At 41.1% G+C, this 7,970-nt stretch overlaps 1 pseudogene; it reads left to right on the top strand.

The window, feature by feature from the left end:
• The first annotated feature begins 6,953 nt into the window (after positions 1-6,953).
• Positions 6,954-7,627, top strand: LOC125350020 (annotated as a pseudogene).
• The last annotated feature ends 343 nt before the right edge of the window (positions 7,628-7,970 follow it).

Below are 7,970 nucleotides of genomic sequence, written 5' to 3'. Positions count from 1 at the left end.
CCGTCAATGGTATCAAACCTATTTGACCTCAGCCCAGTTTTTTAAGGGTAGCAACTGTTTATTAGTACACTGTGAAAGGAAGCAGCAGGATAAAGTTTGGGCTTTTTTGAACAGTACTGAGGACTGCCTTGCATATATGCTAGGCATTAAATTATATAATTATATAATCTACCATTATATTCACACTCATTCCTCAGGTTTTGGTTTTGTAGTCATCTAGCCTTTATTCACTTGTCTAGTTTAGATTTCAAAGGCCTAGAAATTATGTACTAGCCTCGTGCATCTGGTATGAGAGTCAAAGAGAGTGAGTCTTGCTAGCTGACCTATAGGCAGGTTTTCTTGGCTGGATCAAAAGTACATGGACAGAGATTCAGTAAAAGAGGGCTATTTTCGGACTGGGGATATGGCCTAGTGGCAAGAGTGCTTGCCTTGTACACATGAAGCCCTGGGTTCGATTCCCCAGCACCACATATATAGAAAACGTCCAGAAGTGGCTCTGTGGCTCAAGTGGCAGGGTGCTAGCCTTGAGCAAAAGGAAGCCAGGGACAGTGCTCAGGCCCTGAGTCCAAGGCACAGGACTGGCAAAAAAAAAAAAAGAGGGCTATTTTCATGCAGTGAAGGTGACTGGGTATTGGTTTGTATGTGTGACTGTGGATTGTTAAGGTTTACAATGTGTATCTGTCTAGGAACTGGCTTCAAGTGAATGAATACCTATTGTTCTTCCCTTCTTAGCTGCCAAAATGTGACCAGTAATGAGTTGTGGGCATGTATGGGCAATAAGAACAGCCTCCTGTGAAACAGCCACTGGCCAAGAAGTTGAACGGGGATGGCATATCCTGCCCAGTCAGCGTGGGATTGAACAGGACATGGGGAAGACTGATGGTCTGAGAAATAAGGATTGCTGCTGTTACCCATTACTTTAGGGAGTGATGGACTGCTGCCCATCAGTAGTTGCAGGCTGCTTCCAGATTCCCATGGTTACATAGTCCATAGATTCCCACCTGGGCAAAGCTCTAGAGATATTCCTGATTCTAGTAGTGAGGGTGTGGACTGGGCACAAGGCTCTGCATGTCCTTAATTTTCTTTATCATCTAGGTCTGATCTTCATAGCACAGAGAACTGCCCAGGGTGGAAGCCCTACTGGCTAGCTCACTGCGTGCCATGCTTCTATCCAGAAGTGGGCTTAATCCACTGGATAGCTGCTGATGTGTATGCAGTGGGTAGAAGCCAAGCTTGGGGTTCTGGAGTGCAGGGGCCAGTTATTGGTGCCAGTTTTGTTCCAGAAAGCATATTTGCTGATCATTTCTCTGAGTCTCAGCTGTCCAATGCCTACTAGAAATCAGTGCCAAAATACCTTGCCAGCTTGAGCAGCAATCATGGTATTGGACAGAAAGGTTCGATGCAAGAAAGTGGAGAGCTGGCATTCTTTCTGGCACTCTTGATAAAGAATTAAGAACAACAACAGGAGTTGCTGAAGTGGTTGAATACATTGTAATTATTTCTAATGGATGGTGGATTCAAAAGTACAGGCTGGTGGGACCTCCCTGGGCAAAATGCAGGTATTGTCTTCCATTTACTCCTTCTTGATGAGACCTTGTTTCTTTGCATCTATTCTATCCACTAGCATTAGTTTTGATTGCAGAAGGAAACAGAGCAATTATTTGGTGCCAGGTGTAAGGGTAGAAGTGAGAACATCCAGCCCTCAGGACACACACAGAAGAGGCATTGATAGTTTCTTATAACCTTGGGAATGGGGCACTGCTGCTATCCCTCTGTTGTCCATTAGACAGTGTGTTGCATGTGACTGTTATTTCTGGCCACAGCAGAGGGAGTTCACAGAGTTATTAGGAGAACTGAGTCAGGAACCCTGGCAATTTCCTGGACCTCTATTTCATTATCTATCCATCTGGGTAGTTGGGCTTGGAAACATAGCAAATGTAAAATGGGCAGCATAGTTTACCATGTTTGAAACAATGGGTAACTGACACACTCTGCTGGGTCTTACTTTCCAGACATCCCTTCATTTCTATACCTCTCCCACCACCACCACCACCAAAAAGTTTAAAATAACAAATAAAATGAAATTTTCAGGCCTCTGAGGGGAAAATTGGTGAGGCCAGGTATGTGGCTGTTGGCTTTGAATCAGTAGGAGAGCCACAGAGAGGCAAGACTGCCCAAAGCTTCTTTAGATTAAATGTTCTAATGGGAGAGATTGTTGCCATGGTGATGGTGCAGATGACTCTCACTAGCTGTAATTCCTGCACCTTCAGGATGTCTTTTCCATCATAGGGCTGGTAGTGACCTCAACAGTTGCAGCAAAAGTTATACCCTGACCAAATATTCCCCAGTGTCATTCCCAAGTGTCTTCAAGATGTGTGGGTGAGCCTCAGCTCCTGCAGTATCTAAGGCTAACTTGTCTATTTGTTTCAAATGGATGCTAGCCTGGCCTTCTTTATGCTTCCACTCAGAAACAGAGGCAAGATATTTACCACCTTTGTTGGTCCTTCTTTTTTATTTTTTGATCATTTATTCATATAACCTAAGGAGATTCCACGGATTGATCTCTTTGCTGGGACTATTTGGTGGCTTGAGGCATTCCTTGGCTTATGACAACATGACCCCAGTCTCTGCCTCCATCTTTATCTTTAGAGCCTTATTTTCTGTCTGCATTGGTGTTCTTGTATACCATTTTCTCTGTGGGCAAATTTTCCACTTCTTACAAGAATACTGGTCACATTTTTATTATATCTGTAGAGAATTTACTCTGGAAATACTCTCTCTTTGGAAAGGTCACTTTCACCAGTACTAGGACTTAAGATTTCAGCAAATCTTTCAGATGGAGACACAACTCAAGCTGTAACACCCTGCTTCCACTCTTTACCTAATACTCCTTCATTTCCCACCTTTTTGTAATGTGCCACCCTGCTTTACAGCCTTTCTGTTGCATTTACCATGATCCTTGCAAGTCTTCTTCTGCTTTGCCATCAGTCTACTTGACTTGGCTCCCTTTGGCTTTGTAAAGTCCATGTTCTATCAAACCTTACATGCTGTCTGTGCGCTACCCATCTTCTCGCTGGTCTTGCTCTTCCTCAATCAATCCTTTCTGGTCTCAAACAGCCTTTCTGCCTGAAATGATCAACCATAATTCCACACAGGTCACATGTTGAGACATTTGAGTTTCAGTTCTTCAGAGCTGTTAGTTGTAAGATCACTCTAGTGTACTTTCTTCACTGGCTTCATTTTCTCCATAGCATTCATCCCTGTAGCATGTTCTGCATTAAGTTTTCTGCACCTGCTCATGTCTGTCTCCCATACTAGACTGGAAGCACATGAAGGCAGATTTTAAGCACTGCATATTTAGCCTGTGGCTCATGACAGATACTCAATATCTGGCTAATGAGTTAGTGAATTTGCTGCTTCACTTGATGAGCTTCCCTGTTTTCCTCACTAGTACTCTTTTCTGTTGTTTTGTTTTGTATTTTTCTTAATGCATCACTCTCCTCTCCTGGTACATGGAGTAGTACATACCATTAGCTATGCAATGAATTCTTTTAAATGCATGAATCTTTTGGTGGCCCCTTGACAGGTGTTTTCTTATATTTCCAACATTACTTTGTTTGTTTTTGTGCCAGTCCTGGAACTTGAACTCAAAGTCTGGGCACTGCTCCTGAGCTTTTTTGCTCGAGACTAGTGCCCTGCCACTTGAGCCATAGCTCCACTTCTGGCTTCTTGGTGGTTAATTGGAGGTAAGAGTTGCATAGACTTTCCTACATGGGCTGAATTCAAAATGCAGTCATCAGATCTCAGCTTCTTGAGTAGCTAGGTTTAGAGGTGTGAGCCACTGGTGCCAAACAAGACTTCAGTTTTTAATTGAAGCAGTCTCCAAGCTTATTTCTATTTATTTATATGCATATCATATACCACATAATGTGTTAATGTGCACTGGAGTGGATAACTCAACCTAATCAACAAAAATTATGTCATTATATTTATTTCTGTGGTGAGAGAACTTAAAATCTCTCTTAGAAGTATATAATACATTGTTACTAACTATAGTCCTCGTGCCATATAATATTCTAGTAGGTTACTGACCCTTAACATTCTGCAAGTGGTAGATTTGTGGATCTGGGACTAGTAAGTCTTGGTGGTTTATCTCCTATCTCCCAGGATCCTCATTTGTTTCCTCCTCTGATTCCTCTTTCTGTTCTTCTCTTCAGCTCAGGTCCTCAGTCTGTCATCTGGATCACTGCACCAGTGCTCACACCTTTAATTCTACCCATCCAGGCCATTAAAAAAACAGCTTTATTCACATGCAAATCATGTAGTCCATCTATTTAAAGTATCCAACTTAATAGCTTTTAATGCATTCAAAAAGTTGTGCAACTGGCATCTGTTTTGGAATATTTTCATTTTCTCCAAAGGAACCCCATACTTCTTATACTTCATCCCCAAATACCTGCCCCCACACACTCCTCAACTCTAGGGCAAACACTGATCTACTTACCTTCTCAATAGACTTATCTATTCTGGGCATTTTATAGGAGTGAAATTATATGACATATGTTGTAATTAATTTAATGCTTAGAACTTACCATATACACATTTCCTTAACTTACTAGAATTTGCTTGTGTTTTATTCTAACTTGATCTAATGAAATACACAAATTTTCTTCCTAGATTCACTCCATTTGTTCCTCCATTTCATGTTGCACTTGTTAGGGTATCTGTGAATGTTACAAACCTAATGATACATCATTAAGAAGATTATAAAATTTTTGCCTATTAAAATGGCTGAGAAAAGAGTGGAGAGCAGCTATATTTTCATAAAATTTGCTACATTCACTTTCTAATTTCTCATTTCTGGCTTTCATTGCTTCTCTTTACTCTGATATATTTATCTAATATATTTCCTGAATAAGCTAAGAGAAAAATACAAACTTATACTGCTTTTAATAGTTGTATATTTACTTTTGTATGTGTTCTTTTTTCTTGTATAGATTAAAATTTCCATTTCCAGTTTGGTTTATTTGGTTTCTACCTGAGGAACTTTGTTTAGAATGTTTTTGTAAGATGAATCTAAGGGTAATACAAGTTCTTTGGGTCTGTTGACACAAAAAGCCTTTGTTGATAAAAAAAAAAATCCCTTCTAACAATTTAAGAGTTTGACACATTCACATTTAAAGAACTTATTGAAAGTACAGGCAGGAGGGGGGTGGGGGAATCGACAGAGTAAAGAAGGTAAATATAATCAATATATACACAAATGAAAACATAACAATGCAGCTGTGTTGGGAATGGTCTGGGAAGAAGCAGGTGAAGATGAGGGAGAGTGACAGAGGTAAGTCTGATCATGAGCATTGTGTACCTACATGGACATGTCAAAATAAAACATCTTGTACAACTAACCAATGCTAATGAAAATGAAATACACCTTAGAATGCCTCCTAAAATAAAATAATAGCTAAATGCCAATGCATTCAAGATACATTTGCATACCAGCCCTGAGTTACTTCATTCAACACTCTCAGCACATGTTCTGTGAAGTCTTACATGACAGGCTGAGACGGGCACCCAATGAATGTGAAATCAGAAAAGGGGGCTCAGTTGATTGTGTCGAACACTTAGTGATATTGATCAAAATGAAATTAATCATTTCATCATTTAAACTACAATTTCAATGTCATCATCATCATCATCATCATCATCATCATCAATTGATACAAAGGGACTTTCCTCTGCCATTTTGCTATGTGTTTTCTACATTTCTACAACTTTTTGGTCCCTTATTCCTACATTACAGTCTTTTATGTTTGGTTACATTTTTTTCTCATTTGTGCATAGTTTAAGCTATTTTCTTCATGGTGACCATGAGGATTACATTTTAATATCTGCATGATGGTTTGAATATCCTCTCCCAAATCATGTTGAAATTTAATTTGCATTGTGGTAATATCAGGAAGAAGGACCTTTTAGGAAGTATTTCATCCATGAGGACACCACCCTCATGAAAAGTTTAGTGCCCTTACAAAGGAGGCTTCTCAGGGAGGTTGCTTCTTTTGCCTTTCACCCTTCTGTCACCTGAACACACAATTACAAGGCACCATCTTGGAATCAGTGAGTTTGGGCCTTCACCAGACACCAAACCCACTGGCATTGTCACCTTAGGCTTGTAGTCTCCAAAGCTATGGGAAATAAATTTCTGTTCTCGAGAAATTACTTTTTGTGGTATTTCATTTAGATTCCTGAATGGACTGAGACACACAGCATAAAGTTCTCACAATCGAATTCAAGTTTATTACTGCTTAATTTCAATAATCTGTGAGAACTCTGCACCTTTGATAACTCTGCCTAACTCTTTTCAGTTGTTGATAAGATATCTTTATACATTGTTATGTCCAAAAACTAGTAGTTCCCAAGGCATTATTTTCTTAAGATATAAAGAAATAAAAATGTGGAGATACCACACTTACAACAGAAATAGTTTGTAGACTTGTATTTATTAAAAATTGTATATCTATAATACTATATAGAAAAGAAAAAGTAAAAATTTACACCATTGTTACAATGATACTAGTCATTTTTCCTTTAGATTGTCTTTATTTCTATTGATTTTTTTTTTTTTTTTGGCCAGTCCTGGGCCTTGGACTCAGGGCCTGAGCACTGTCCCTGGCTTCTTCTTGCCACTTGAGCCACAGCGCTACTTCTGGCCATTTTCTATATATGTGGTGCTGGGGAATCGAACCCAGAGCCTCATGTATATGAGGCAAGCCCTCTTGCCACTAGGCCATATTCTCAGCAACGTCTATTGAAATTTTGTTACATAAGTATTAAGAATTTTATAGTCTCTCCTTCTCGCTGTAGGGGCGGCAGGCACGTCCCCGCGTGAGCAGAAGGTGCCTGAGACTGGGGCCGAGAAACAAAGTTTCCAGGCTGCCCACGGGACGGTGGAAACCATGGTTTCCAAACTCCCGCGCGCGGTTATCCTCGGGCCGCCCGGCTCGGTAAGGGCACCGTGTGCTAGAGGATCGCCCAGAACTTTGCCCTCTAGCATCTCTCCAGCAGTCACTTCTTACGAGAGAACCTCAAGACCAACACGGAAGTTGGAGACGTGGCAAAGCAGTATCTAGAGAAAGGTCTTTTGGTTCCAGATCATGTAATCACACGCCTAATGATGTCAGAGCTGGAGAACAGAAGTGGCCAACACTGGCTACTAGATGGTTTTCCCAGGACATTAGTACAGGCTGAAGCCCTGGACAGAATCTGTGACCTGGATCTAGTGATCAGTTTGAACAATCCACGTGAAACACTTAAAGATCGACTTAGCCGACTTTGGATTCATCCTCCTAGTGGAGGAGTTTATAACCCGGATTTCAACCCACCTCATGTACATGGGATCGATGACATCACTGGGGAACCATTAGTACAACAGGAGGATGATAAACCTGAAGCAATTGCTGCCAGGCTAAGACGGTACAAAGATGCAGCAAAGCCAGTCATCGAACTGTACAAGAGCCGAGGAGTTCACCAATTTTCTGGGGGGATGAACAAGATCTGGCCTCATGTTCACTCACTTTTCTCAAACAAGATCGGACCTAACAAGCCTACTGAGCCTTCCCAGTGAAGAACCAGAAAGATGTGATCATTCATACAATCCATGTGCCGTATCTACAATAGAAGCTAGCTGAGAGAGCTTGTAGCATTTTTCTAATTCAAATGGTGAGAAGAAAACTATCAAGTTTGAGGAGTTTGAAGATGCCCTGCCTTCCAAAAGAATGTGATTTTGAACATGTTGTCAAGCCCTTCACAAGAAAGCAAGTACAGGCTGGATTTAAAATGTCCACCCTGTGGATGTGAGGGTGGTGGCCTCTGGTCCTCCCCTCTCTCCAAAGGCTGTTGAGTCACATTACCAGCAAACCTGAGAACACTCAGGGCTGCAGCCCCAGCTTGTCCCAGTTCTCTGCTCTGTACCC

This window comes from Perognathus longimembris, chromosome 4 (assembly GCF_023159225.1).
Source record: "Perognathus longimembris pacificus isolate PPM17 chromosome 4, ASM2315922v1, whole genome shotgun sequence".
NCBI lineage: Eukaryota > Metazoa > Chordata > Mammalia > Rodentia > Heteromyidae > Perognathus > Perognathus longimembris.
The sequence above is the reverse complement of the archived record's forward strand: the minus strand, read 5'-3'. Positions and strand labels throughout refer to the sequence as shown.